The sequence below is a fragment of the Megalops cyprinoides genome, chromosome 23, assembly GCF_013368585.1.
Source record: "Megalops cyprinoides isolate fMegCyp1 chromosome 23, fMegCyp1.pri, whole genome shotgun sequence".
Taxonomy (NCBI): Eukaryota; Metazoa; Chordata; class Actinopteri; order Elopiformes; family Megalopidae; genus Megalops; species Megalops cyprinoides.
Window position 1 is genome coordinate 58,538 of NC_050605.1, and position 13,687 is coordinate 72,224.

Below are 13,687 nucleotides of genomic sequence, written 5' to 3' on the forward strand. Positions count from 1 at the left end.
GCACATCCTCAGCGAGATGGTGATGAAAAGCCAGTCCTACTACTGCCTGGTGATGGAGGGTGAGCGATGCCACAGCTTCCAAAAGCTGGTGCTGCCGAGCGAGCCTGAGGCTCAGGCTATCTTCCGCTCTGTGGGAGAGGGAGTCCTGCTGCCCTGCCTCTCCCAGGATCAGAACCAGGAGCTTGGCTGGGACACCCCATTTGGTCGCATCAACCAGACATCTAGGCCCGGGGCTCAGAGGGGGCTGGCCTACATGTTTGATGGCAAGTCCAGGAACCACTCCTTAGCCATCCCTTTTCTCTCAGTGAATCACTCTGGAGTATACACATGCCTCTCACGGCCTTATGTCACAGAGTACTTGCTGTACGTTTGCCCTGAGCTGGACCCCGACTCAGCAGTCTTTGGGCTTGGTGACAGAGTTGTTTTGAACTGTGATCCTGTTCCTAAGGAGTCCTCCAGAGTGCTGTGGTACCGCCACACCAGACCACAGCAGGACATCCTCATAGTGGACAGTGAGGATTCCTCTCTGCCAGTTCCCAAGGAGCTGAGAGGGAGGGTGAACATGTCCGAATTAAATTCCTCTCTGCTGCTCTTCAACCTCTCATCAGAGGACAATGGAGAGTACTGGTGTGTCGTCTTAAGCGGCTATGATTACATGGATGGAGACAGTCATCTGGATGGTAATATCCCCCTGAAGAGTGATGACTACCCAGAGAGTGAAGACTACCCTGAAAGTGATGACTATTCACATGGTGAAGGCCACAAGGTCAGTGATGACATCAACCTGAGTGGGGGGGACAGCATGTTGTGGGAGGATGACTATGTGGACCAGTGCATTTCCAGGCGAAGGACCATTTTGACATATGTCCCAAAGAGAAACAACAAGGACTCTACACTGTACACAGTAAGCGCTGTGATCATTAGCTGTGTGATCCTTGGGATTATCTGTGCTGTGGTTACTGTGTTGTGGAAGACCAGAATCAGGGCGTCACAGAGCCACAAGAGCAGACAGACAGCTGAAGGCACTGAAGACACAGCCCTCTCTGACAGACTTGCACCAGCTGAGAACTGCCCCTGACAGCCAGAATACAGTCTCACTGCCTCTGAGCTAAGCATTCTAACAGAGTTAAGAGTGTTGGAACTTTTGAATAAATAGAGTACTGAGGTGGGTTCGTCATCACTGGTTCTTCCTGGTGTCGGAGGTAAATTCCCTATGGGAAATTACATTGGGCTTCGCACACTATCCATCTTTACTCAAGTTCGGATTCATTTCAGGAGCTGGGAATTTCCTGAATTAACCTGTTCAGTGTGAGGATATATTTGGACTCGCCAAATGTTTCGATGTTTTCCGAAAATGTTAAGATTTAAGACTTGTAGTTCGTTTTGTAGTCCACTTTTCGAATGACATATCCAATAGAGCAATGTGGGGGTGGTGTGGGGGGGTGTCCTGACAAATCAGCCATCACCATCTCATCTGGGCATTCTGGGATCTTTGGTTTAGAAAACTGTTGGCTCTGAACCCAGCTAGATTTGCTAGTGGAAGACACAGTAGCAAAGATGACGACAGTTGGTAGTTAGCTAGCTAACAAACAACCGTAATTGTTATAAAATGGTTCAGTGCTTTGTCCCAGACTGCAGCCACTGTACATATGTGAACAACTGTAAATTTTTCAGGTTTCCAAAATGCCCCACAGCATAGTTTTACATCATGGAAACCATGAAGGTTATCTCTGTAAGCATACCATCAGAGAGACATCTATCAAATGTAGCTAACTGAATGTGCATTTTCACTCAAGTCGAGTGCTCAAATCTACACGTTTAAGCAGAATTATCTTTTTGCTTAAAAATCAAGGTGTTTCTGACTCTGTAGATATGTCTCAAAGGCTACCGGCTTTTTTCATCATTCAGAATCGTGGGTAAACAATCAGTCCACTTAGCAAGCTCGATGGGTGATGATGTGGTAACCTGACTTTGCTAGCTAGCTAGCTGGTTAGCTATGCTACCTAACGTTACACTGGCCTACACTCACCGACACCCTGTAGGTCTATCCCTCAATATAAGTCGCAAGTTGGGATCACAATGTATAATCCGGTAAACCATAAATCACTAGAAGTACTTTAAAAGTGCTTTTTAAAAAATGTCTATGACTAAAATGAATGGGGAATTTCACTTCCGACACCAGTGTGACGTAGCCACCTCGGTACTCTATTAAAATAAGCATTCTAACTGATAGGCCTAAGAACACTCGAACATTCTAAAGAATATAGTATTGTAACTGAGAGAGCAAAGAATACTTGAACGTTGTAATGAATAATACTAAGCATTCTAACTGCATTTTAGCCGTCTTGAACATTCTAGTGAATAAAGCCAAGCATCCTATCTTGTACAGTATTGTACGGTGGGGTTTTGTGATGTGATTCCAGCTAAATACAAAATTGCTGGCAGAGAGATTGCATATGTGGATTGTGTGTGTGTGTGTGCAAGTATGCGTGTTTGTATGTGTTTGGGGGGTATTCCTCGACAGTAACCTGGACTTCAAGGAGTACATTGCTTGCACATCACAGGCCTGCCGATTCCTCCTCCACAACATCAGGAGGATTCGTCCGTTCCTGACAACATACGTGACGCAGCTCCTTATCCAGGCCACAGTTCTCCCTCGACTGGACTACTGCAACGCCCTCCTCGCAGGCCTCCCAGCCTGCACCACCCAGCCTCTCCAGCTCATCCAGAATGCAGCTGCCCGACTGATCTTCAACCTCCCCAAATTCTCCCATGTTACTCCCCTGCTGAAATCTCTCCACTGGCTTCCTGTCGCTGCCAGGATCAGATTCAAGACCCTGACTCTCGCCTTCTCTGCAATCAACAGGACAGCCCCTGCCTACCTCCAAGAACTCATCCAGCCCTACACACCAGTCCGACCCCTGCACCCAGCAGCAACTGGACGCCTCGCTCCTTGCATGGTCAAGGCAGGAGGTGCTCGTTCTGCCAGACATCAGCGTTTCACATACATCGCTCCCCAGTGGTGGAACGAACTCCCTGTCTCGCTACGTACAGCTTCTTCACCCCATTCCTTCAGACGGGGCCTGAAGACGCACCTCTTCAGACTCTACCTGGACTGACCCAGCACACAATTGCTGCCCCCCCCCCCCAATCAGTGCTGTCGTAAATTGCTGTACTTTTTAAATTGTTTCTTGTTGCCGCCTTTACCCTGACGCTCATTGCGCCGAAGTTGTGTATCGTATTAGTTGCCCTATAGGCTGTAATTGTACAAATCTAATAGTACTGTGTCCTCAAACAGACCTTGCTCTCAGCTGAGAACTGTCTCATTGTGGAACTGTACACATCCTGTCCCCGTACTGTCGCTATACTTGCTGTATGCACTCTTGTAAGTCGCTTTGGATAAAAGCGTCTGCTAAATAAATAAATGTAAATGTATTCTGTACAATGGGGAAGGGAGAGATATACTGTACATGCGCCTCTGTCTACACTGTGCTACAGTGTGTAAACTGTGCAGTTTCTGTGTTCCTCTGCTCTGCAGCATATTGCTCACTGGACTATAAATACATGGTGCCTCATTTATGGTTTGATTGCTCAATCCTTCATCTCTTTAATCGGCACTTCCTCTTTCTCTTCTTTCATTCTCTCTCTTTCAATTTATCACCTCTGTGCCTGTAAAATGTGTGCCTCCATTTAAACAGATATAGTCAAACACACACACACACACACACACACACACACACACACACAAACATATATATGAAGCATATGTAAAGGGCTTTATTGCAAATGCAAAGCTGGATAGGCACGGGGAGCGCTCTTATGACTAAGTGCAACATTGCTCTGCTGGCATGCTGGTATGTCTCTGTGGAAGTATTTACTGAATAATGCTGAGGCGGGAATGACTGCAATGCAAACCAGTGCAGAGAAATCTGTCCCACTTCCTCATTGCAGGATGGCTGAACCAGTTTACTTGTCTGTCAGAAGTGCACGCGAAATGTCTTCTTCTAGTAGACTGCACTGTACTGGTTTTTCTTGCTTGTTGCACAATTATTGTGTGGGTTGTGTACCTGAATAGAACTTGAGATTCATTTTAAGGTTAAAGGAAAACCTTAAAGGTTTTAAGGAAAAAAAGTCTATATTTGAGAATGAACTTCAATTAGGGAGTCTTTCTAGGTAAGCTATCAGAAATAATTCTGGCCAACCATACACTTTGTCATCAGATGTGAAATTTTGGTGGCTGATTTCACTTAAGGTAACATTCCTTAAAATACCTTTCTTAGAACCAAGCTTTGGCACAACTGCAGCGGTGTGAGTCGCACCTGTGTGAGGCTGTGGGTCCAGGTGGATGTGGGGTTAAGATCCCAGCTAAGCTCCTATGCTGCTACAGAAGTCCCCATGGTGCCGACAACCACTGTATCAATACCACATGCTCCAAAAAGAGCTCCATGGATGCTGTACTGTCTGTGACCTCTTGGGGGTGTAGTTTGCAATACACCAGACATTATATAAATGGTCCTATTTTGGTTTTGACATACCAGCACAGTGCATTTCTGTACTTTCCTGGAGGACACCTTCATTTAGATGGGTGGGGCCATATGTGTGACATGCAGTGTTTGAAACCCCTGTAGGCCCCACTCATAAATATATAGACCTGTAATGGTGAGAATGGGGAGCCATGCCTGCTTCCTCTTCAGAGTATCAAAGGCTTAGACATGACTGATGATTATTGGTAGGTGGGGAAAGGTATATACATGTTTAACTCAGCCAGTGGTTCATGCTGGAAAGCCAAATATCCCTTAGGGTTGAAGAAATATTTGACAAAATGGGACATATAGTCTGAGCATGCAATATTACACAGTTAACTGCTACAAAGCACAGAGACTGAACTGCACAGAATATATTTAGGAGAACAGATTTTACTCAAAAGGAAACTGATGTTCAGGTCCGTGTTTATGGAGAAGAGGTTTGGACAGCTGCTGCAGCGTGAGGGGTTATAATAATAATAATAATACTTTATTTGTATAGCACTTTTAATACAAATAATGTAGCTCAAAGTGCTTTTACGGTTCAGCATATGACAGAAGAAAGAAAACAAAAAAAAATAATAGTAATAATAATGAAAATAGTGATAAGTAGACCACACAGTAAAAAAAAGATAAACCACATAATCCAAGGGGCATAAAACAGGAAAGATCATCAAAGTTAAAGAATAAAACAGTTTAAGGTAAAATAATTAAAAGGATGGATAAAATGAATTAAAAAAGAGACCACACAATCCAAAGGGAATAGAACAGGAATGATCATCTAAGTTAAAGAATAAAGCAATTTAAGGAAAAGTAATTAAAGGAATGGATAAAATGAATAAAAACCAATAAAACAAGCAAAAAATTGCTAATAATATGCTAGACTGAAAAGGTATGTTTTTAGTTGCCTTTTAAAAACGCCTCTCTAATACTTTTTGGTAGGGTGTTCCACAGTTTATGTGCATAGTGGATAAAGCTTCCCCAATTTTATTTTTGGGGACTTTTGGAATGCATAAAAGACCTGCTGTAGAGGACCCGAGGGCTCGTGAAGGAACATAAAACGACAAAGAATCGGTGATGTAAGAGGGTGCTAAACCATGAAGAACTTTGTATACAAGTAGAAGGAGTTTAAAATCAATTCTAAAATATACAGGGAGCCAATGCAGTGTAGCTAAAACAGGAGTAATATGCTCTCTCTTCCTTGTTTTTGTCAAAGTCTAGCAGCAGAGTTCTGAATTAGCTGTAGATTCTCAATTGACTTTTTTGGAAGACGGGTAAAAAGAGAATTACAGTAGTCCAGTCTACTTGAAATAAAAGCATGAATGACCTTCTCAGCATCCTGTTGAGTTAAAAATGGGCGTACTTTGGCTATATTTCTTAGGTGGAAGAAGGCTGCTTTGGTTACCTTGCTTATGTGGGGTTTGAAACTTAAATCTGAGTCTAAAATTACACCCAGACTTGTTACTTCCAGTTTATTTTTATGGCCTAAGTTTCTTAGCCTGGTAGAAAGAGCATCTCTTCTGGTTTTGGGGCCAGCTAATAGTATTTCTGTCTTATCTTCATTTAACTTAAAAAAATTATTACTCATCCATTGAGTGATAGTGGACAGGCAGGTAGTCAGGGAGCATAATGCATTTATGTCATTTGGTTCAACCGAAATGTATATTTGTGTATCATCAGCATAGCTATGGAAGTTAATATTGTGTTCCCTGATGATATTACCTAGCGGTAGCATATATAAGCATGGAAAAAGTGGTATCAAAGCAACTCTGTGCCTTTTTACACTCTAACAACATTTTGGAAGTTTTCCAGTCCGGATTTAGACCTCACCACAGTACGGAAACCGCTCTCCTGAAAGTGCTCAACGACCTTCTACTCTCCTGTGACAATGGCTGTATCTCTCTTCTTGTGCTACTAGACCTAAGTGCAGCCTTTGATACCATCGATCATTGTATCCTCCTTGACCGCCTCGAAAACCTGGTTGGCATAAGTGGACATGCCCTATCTTGGTTTAGATCTTATCTATCAGAACGATATCAGTTTGTCTCCATCAACAACGAATCCTCCGCTCGTTCCAGAGTAAAATATGGTATACCTCAAGGATCTGTGCTTGGACCTCTGCTCTTCTCGTTATACATGTTGCCTCTTGGCGATATCATCCGTAAACATGACATTAATTTCCACTGTTACGCGGATGACACTCAGTTATACATATCAGTCAAACCCGATGTCCCTCTGAATATTTCAAACATGGAGGCCTGCCTAACAGATGTAAAGAATTGGATGGCCCGAAACTTTCTCCTCCTCAACCCGGACAAAACCGAAATATTGGTCATAGGCCAAAATTCAATCAGGAGCAAACTCACTCATTTTACATTGGACCTTGATGGTGTCTCCCTTGCCTCGAGTGCAGCCATCAAAGACCTTGGTGTTGTTATTGATCCCGAGCTCTCCTTTGAAACTCACATAACTAACACCTCTAGGACTGCCTTCTTCCATCTGAGAAATATTGCTAAAATCAGGAAAATCGTATCAATTAACGACGTTGAAAAACTAATCCATGCCTTTGTAACATCCAGATTAGACTACTGTAATGCCCTCTTGTCAGGATGTGCAAACGTTTCATTAAAACCCCTTCAGCTGGTGCAAAATGCAGCTGCTCGAATCTTAACTAAAACTAAACGCTTTGAGCACATCACCCCAGTTCTGGCCTCTCTCCATTGGCTACCTATTAAATACCGGATCATTTTTAAAATACTCTTACTCACATTTAAGGCTTTAAATGGGCTTGCCCCCCCCTATCTTAAGGACCTTCTTCATCCATATCTTCCGCAGAGAGCCCTTCGCTCCCAAAATGCCGGGCTTCTCACCATTCCAAGAGTGGGCAAAACTACTGTAGGTAGAGCCTTTTCCTATCAAGCCCCTCTCCTGTGGAACAGTTTACCCTCTGAGATTCGGGGAACAGACTCTCTCTCCACCTTTAAGTCTAGGCTCAAAACATATCTATATAGTAAATCCTTCAGCTGAGGGACATGGCCTGGTGCTGGCGTGGATCATAGAGTCTCTGGTGGACTAAGTGGTCATTGCTTTCATGGACCCTGTGCTGTGATCTGGTGTTGACTGTCTTAGGGTCGCCCACATGACTATGCCGGTCCCTTGCCTCCCGTCCCCTAGGTATGCTGCCATAATGTTAGCTTGCCGGGGTCTTTCCTTGTTGCACACCTTTTTCTCTGCCCCTCCTCTCCTGCCTCTCTGTTCTACATCCCTGCCATTCTTATCATCCACTAACCACTGTTTTCTGTTTGCTTCCTATTCCCTGCTCCGGGCTCCTGTCCGGAGCTGTAGCCCAAGCGTCTCATCTCGTTTTCCAGTCCTGCTACCTCGCTGCCCTGCCCATCAAAGCCAACTGCATTCCAAGACCCGGACATCCTAGGAGACATTCTTATAATCACTCTACTGTTAACTGCTATTGTTTGTCAATCACAAATGTACATTGCATAATTTTGTGTCTAACTCTATCTGCCCAGTGCCGGCCAGAAGCAGATGGGCCCCCCCATGAGCCCGGTTCTGCTCAAGGTTTCTTCCTGATAGGGAGTTTTTCCTTGCCACTGTTGCCTTGTTGGCTTGCTCTCAGGCCTGGGAACAATGTAAAGCTGCCTTGTGACAACTTGTGTTGTAAAAAGCGCTATACAAATAAAAATGAATTGAATTGAATTGAATATAATGAAAAAAGAAGGGGACCAAGACAGCTTCCTTGTGCAACACCAGCATATCTAGCAAAAAGGTATGTCATATTTCTTTGATACATGATCTCCACGGCTAACATAGAATTGTCTCCCTGTAATGTATGTTCAGAACCAGGTAAGAGGACATTCAGAGAGGCCAACCAAGTTTTATGGACCAGTGTTTCTCAATCCTACTCCTGGAGCCCCCCTGTCCTGCATATCTTCAGTCTATCCTTGCTCCAAACACACCTGATTGAAATGATTAACATGCTCTTGATTAAATCAGGTGTGCTTAGCTAATCAAAAGTGCCACTGATGAGCTCAGTCAGGTAGGTAGAGCAGGGAAAGATGGAAAACGTGCGGAGCAGGGGGGCCCCAGGAGCAGGATTGAGAATCAGTGTTCTAGACCAGCGTTTCCCAACCCTGCTCCTGAAGGCACACCGTCCTGCATATCTTCTGTCTATCCCTGCTCTACCTACCTGACTGAACTCATCAGTGGCACTTTTGATTAGCTGAGCACACCTGATTTAGTCAAGCAGGAAGGATACATAGAAGATATGCAGGACAGTGTGCCTCCAGGAGCAGGGTTGGGAAACACGGTTCTAGACGATTGATCAGAATGCTGTGGTCAATCGTGTCAAATGCAGTACTCAAGTCTAAGAGAATAAGGACAGAGACCTTGTTTGCAGCAGCACTGGGTCTAAGATCATTGACTATTTTTGTTAGAGCAGTCTCTGTACTGTGATTGTTTTCTGTTTTCACACAAGGCTGATTAGGGCTGTGGTCATGGTTTTAGGAATGGCTCCAGAGCATACTGTTTGAATGCACATTTCTGTGTAGAGCAAGAAAAAAAATCAGGTTTTCACTCAGGTTTGTTAAACAACATTCTACATTTCCAGAATTTTCAGTATAGGGTGGAAAAACAATGACTTTGCTAATCCTCATGAAAGTTGAGAAATCGTTTTTATATATAAAACTATACTTTGTTTTCAATTCTTGTGATTCACACATGCACACACACAGCACAGTTTTATTGATGTCTGAGTTATTTAAGGGTAAAGTGAGTCTTATCCAGGCTATTGTCGTACCAATATTTTATTAATCATTCATTCAGCTGGATATTTACTGTAGTAATCTAGTGTAGCAATGTCAGCTAAGGCTACTGCTGCAGTGTGGCAAACAGGATTCCAAACTCAAGTATTGATTGTTTTAGTGTTGTATTTTTGTTTTGATGATGGTCTGCTATTTGCCCATGAGTTACATAGGCATAGAAATACACAGACCCCTTTACAAAATCTGGAATTTTCTGCCTAGAGTACTTGGATCTAAACTGTGAGTGAGTATTTAATGCAGCAGCCTCCCCTGTGAGTGAGTATTTAATATAGTTGCCTCCCCTGTGATTGATCACTTAATACCACAGCCTCAGTGAGTGAGTATTTAATACAGCAGTGAGTAGTGTGGCTCCATGGCTCCTTTAAACTGATTGCTGTTTACCTTGTAATGAGTCCTGCTGTTTACCTTGTAATGAGATACAGCTGACAGCTGTAAGGTAGGTGATAATTGGTTCCAGAAGATGGGGCAAAGTTCTGGCCCATGGTGATATGGATGGGGTGGGGGGACGGACTGTGGACATCAGTCACGGTTCCATCTGCTGGAGTGCAGACTGCACCTGCTGCTGTATTTAGGTGAGTATATGGTGGCTGTCAAATCTGTGCATGTCCACTCCTTTGCTCTGGCTTGAGATGCATGCGAAAAAGAAACTATATCAGGCAATGGCTTTGTGAAATGAATAGGCAACCATGTAGATACCAGTCTGTCATGATGACTATCAGATTCCTATGGCGCTAAAAGTAAAACTTGATTGATTAGATGATCTGATTTTAAAGGGATAGCCCAGTATATTCACTTCAAAAGGTCTGTTTTCATGTGATTGGATAAACAGTTAAAATGGATACATTATGAGTGGCTTTTGGGTTGTTCTCAATGCTGTGGTATCACAGCAGTGAAGATATTAAGATGGAGGATGAAGTCTATGGAGCAAGAAACCCAGAGTGGCTCTTCCAGTAATAAAATGTGAACCACTGGCTTTGGTTGAATATTGTGTCAAAATACAAAACTGTCAATAGATTAATCATTTTGAATTAGCAGGTAGTGTTCTTCATAAAAACCTCCTGTGTTATACAAATGAATCTTTTGCGTACACCATCTTTGGGGTTTCATTTGTCATATTTTGTATTTTATTGCTTGTACAAGCATGATCTGTGCCAATGTAAATCTGAAAACTCAAACACTTGTGGAGTAAAGTCTGTAGACACTTAGAAGCCATACGTTTTTGCATTTCATAATAACTGGAGCAGACAAGCACCCACTGTAATTTCCAGGGCACTTTGAACTCAGATAGCAAAGAGCATAAACAGAAAGAAATTTAAAAGATAACTTTGAAGTGCAGGTGTGATGAAGGATTTGATAAAACCACAGACACAGAGGGTCTTTCAGAAATCCTTATGAAATAAATTTGTCATTTTATTAGCTGCTTCCTCTAAACCAATTTTCATCTCAAATGCAACGTATATTATGATTAATTTTATAGGTGTTGTACATTTATTGTTAGATCACAACAATCTATCAACCAAAATGCATTTTTATACTTGGACATAACATATGGTAATCATCATATTATAACAAATTTCTTTTTAAGACACGTATTGCAGGAACCACTCTGCTAGGCACGATTATGTCACTCAGATTGGGTTTAGCTCAACCCCAGCTCAACACCCAACTCCAGCCCACCACCCAACCCCAGTTTACCGCCTACCCCCAACTCACCACCTAACCCTGGCTCTCCACCCACCCCCAGCTCATCACAGCATTGTGCTATCACACAATGCATTGTGCTATCTACCTGAGAGTCCTGCCCTGTAACCCTTCCACTCTACTCCTCCACATTGCTGTAACATTCCACTGTGATACTCCACACCGCTGCTCCACAGTGCTCTACTGAAGTGATGCCTCATGCTGAGTCCAGAGCCTGGGCTGGCCTACTGGTGGTGCTGGTGTTGCTGCTAGAAGCTGTCTGCACATCCTCAGCCCAAAGAAATGCTCAGTGTTTCTCCAAAGTATACCAGGAGAGGACCCTCAACGTGAGAGTGGCTTTAGCCAGGAAGATGATCATGAAGGCGTACTATAGGCCAACCCAACAAGACTGTCTCATAGAGTGCTGCTCCAGCGACATGCCAGGTAAGAAAACTTCCTCATCCCAAAGGGGACATAAAGGAGAAAAACTATGGGGAATAATTGAATAACTGAAGCAAACAGGTTCTATGGCATATCTAAAGGGTATGACTTTACGTCCGAAGGTAAAAATTGAATATCTAAAGGGAAACTTATAATGATCTTGTTCCTTTAAAAATTCATTCCTTTTTATATATTAAATCATTCCCTCCAGATACATATCTCTGTCCATGCCACCTTAGGGGCTCTGTGTGTATGAATGGGATTTCTCAACCCTTAGCAAAACACCTTGGCATGTTTTGCCCAGGGGCTGATGGGAAATTTGTCCAGAGCTGGTTAGTCATGTTCCTGAATCTCAAGCACAGACCTGGGTCCTATTGTTTGGCCAGGTACATCTACAACTAAACACTTAGAAATTTTTAAATATTGAATGGGTTTTCCCCAAAAAAACTTCTGTTCATAATTACTGCAAATGGATATCTCTGTGCTTTTTGCAGCAACTCTTACCCAGTGAAACTGTGTTTCCTGCAGGTTTCATCTGTAATCTAGTCATTTTTAGGCCTGGCAAACCAGCAGAAAATGAGAACTGCTACCTGTTCCAGTGCATCAAAGATGAAGATTGTCCACTGATACTCATGAAGGGGGTAAACAGCTTTCACATTTATAAAGGTAGGTTACAGCAATCATTTTCTGCTCTAAAAACATTCCATCTTCTCCAATGACAGTAGGCGTACATTCAATGTGGATCAGCAGAGAGTCTTATCCAGTGTGACTTACATACCCTACAGTATTTTGTTATTACCCATTTAAAGAGGCACTTCAGGTTAATTTCCTAACAACAGCTGGCGATGGCGAAACAGAAATCTTTAGGGTACAAGCCATGCTCCTTATTGCTATGCCACACTACAAGTCATAAAGCACCTGCACTGTTTGCAACATCATAGAATTGGAGTAAGTTATGTGACTTCTAGAAGGGGTAATAGCTAACCTGTATGTTAAAGCCCTTTATTTTCCAAACAGTGGTGTGCAAATCTTCTGAAAAGTATCTCCTGGACTAGAAACTCAGCTTGCCATTGCAAATGCCCTGTTTATGTTCACTAACACTGGGATGATTAGCACAATACACTGAGTGGTCTTTAAGTGATGTTCTATCGCAACCATGACGCACAGAGGCACACACTGAGAACAAACTCAGCAGCAACATAAAAGGTGATGGCGCAAGTAAGATAGAACAGTGATTGACAGGTGGTGACTACCCAATCAGAGATTAGTAAATGTAATTGCCTGTTACTAGCGTAATCCTACATGGCATACATTTCAACACTTTCAATACAAACAAACACACACAGCTTAAATGAGAGAGACACATTTCTTACATTGATAGGCAAAAGTAGTTGACAGTTTTGGTGTGGTAGTGACTGGCCACTGAAATGAAGCTTTACTTCCACCTTTGGTGAGCTAGAACCTCTCCCCATCTGATGTTAAGCACATACTTGTTGCTATCCTTCACTTCAATACATGAACACCATAATTAAAATGCTGAAGGCTGAGGGTAAAAAACAGTTGCTTCAGATTAAAAATATAGTGTATATATAATATTTGTGCATATTATCAATATATTATCAGCATATGTAAAAATGTATGGAGAATAACACAAATATTGCCACATTCACATTTATAATTGTATGCACACATTGTAGAATACTTTTTATTACATTATAATTATGCCTGCTCACTAGAAAGTGTGTTTTTATATATTTCAAAGATATCTTGTTTAGCTGTATGGTTTTCTGTTTCAGCATATCTTCATATTTTTAAGGATACCCCATTAATATTTCCATTCATTTTTATGTATTTCTATGTTGCTTGTTTTGTTACATATTTATTTTATTTATAAGATTTGAGGTTTTCTGTCAAATTTAAAAGTGGATAAAGCTATATGATTCACTGGAAAAATATTACTGTTATGTAATATTTACTATATGAGTGAAAACTAATGTTGAATGAGCCCTGTACACATTTTTCATTTGTTTCATACTTTAGGTTTGGACATAATAATTGACACAGCAACTACTACTAAACCTACAACTACTACAACACCTACCATTGATAATACAGCAATTATCATTGACAATACAGCACCTACCATCACTACTTCAACACCTACCACAAGCACTACAACACATACTACTACAACAACAACCACTA